The 747-nt window shown below is 39.8% G+C and overlaps 1 non-coding gene across 1 annotated transcript; it reads left to right on the top strand.

Moving 5' to 3' along the window:
• The first annotated feature begins 244 nt into the window (after positions 1 to 244).
• Positions 245 to 350, top strand: LOC128285042 (small nucleolar RNA R71). Its single transcript, XR_008275457.1, has one exon. It is a non-coding gene; the product is annotated as a small nucleolar RNA R71 (small nucleolar RNA).
• The last annotated feature ends 397 nt before the right edge of the window (positions 351 to 747 follow it).

Genomic DNA, 747 nt, shown 5'->3' with positions numbered 1-747 from the left:
AATAGACGATACCTTAGCTGATAACGAAATGAGAGCATCAACTTCATGTACTCCGGCTACACGACTTCCTGAAGCTGTTTGATTTCTTGGCCATTGATAGTTATTACTTGCGATCCTCTCTATGATCTCATAAGCCTCATTATAAGACTCAAACAAAATTGCACCATTCGTAAAAGCATCTACCATCAATCTTGTATGTGCATTGAGACCATTATAGAATTTCTCAAACTGGATACAATGAGGAATCCCATGATGAGGACACTTACGAAGTAACTCCTTGAATTGCTCCCAAGCCTCATACAAACACTTGTCATCCAATTTTGGAAAGTTGTGATCTCGTTCCTCAACTTAGCGTTCTTGCTAAGTGGGAAATACTTTACCAAAAATCTCTCTGCTACTTCTTGCCATGTAGATATGGAACTTGAAGGCAATGAATTGAGCTATGATCGTGATCGATCTCACAACGAGTATGAAACCAACTTCAACCTCAGTGCATCTTTAGTCACACCGACTATCTTAAATGAATCACTCACCTCTAGAAACAATCAAAGATGGAGTTGTGGATCTTCCGTGGGCATACCACTAAATTGGCCCACCATTCGTAGCATTTGAAACATCACTGGTTTCAATTCGAATTTGGTTGCCTCAATATCTGGCCTTCTTATTCCTAGATTTAACTCATTGAAAAACGGCACAACATATTGTCTGATGCATCGATCCCTATCATCGGCAATGAGGATGGGATTT

This window comes from Gossypium arboreum, chromosome 11, assembly GCF_025698485.1.
Source record: "Gossypium arboreum isolate Shixiya-1 chromosome 11, ASM2569848v2, whole genome shotgun sequence".
Classification (NCBI taxonomy): domain Eukaryota; kingdom Viridiplantae; phylum Streptophyta; class Magnoliopsida; order Malvales; family Malvaceae; genus Gossypium; species Gossypium arboreum.
Note: the sequence above shows the minus strand (reverse complement) of the source record. Positions and strands in the feature narration are given on the sequence as shown.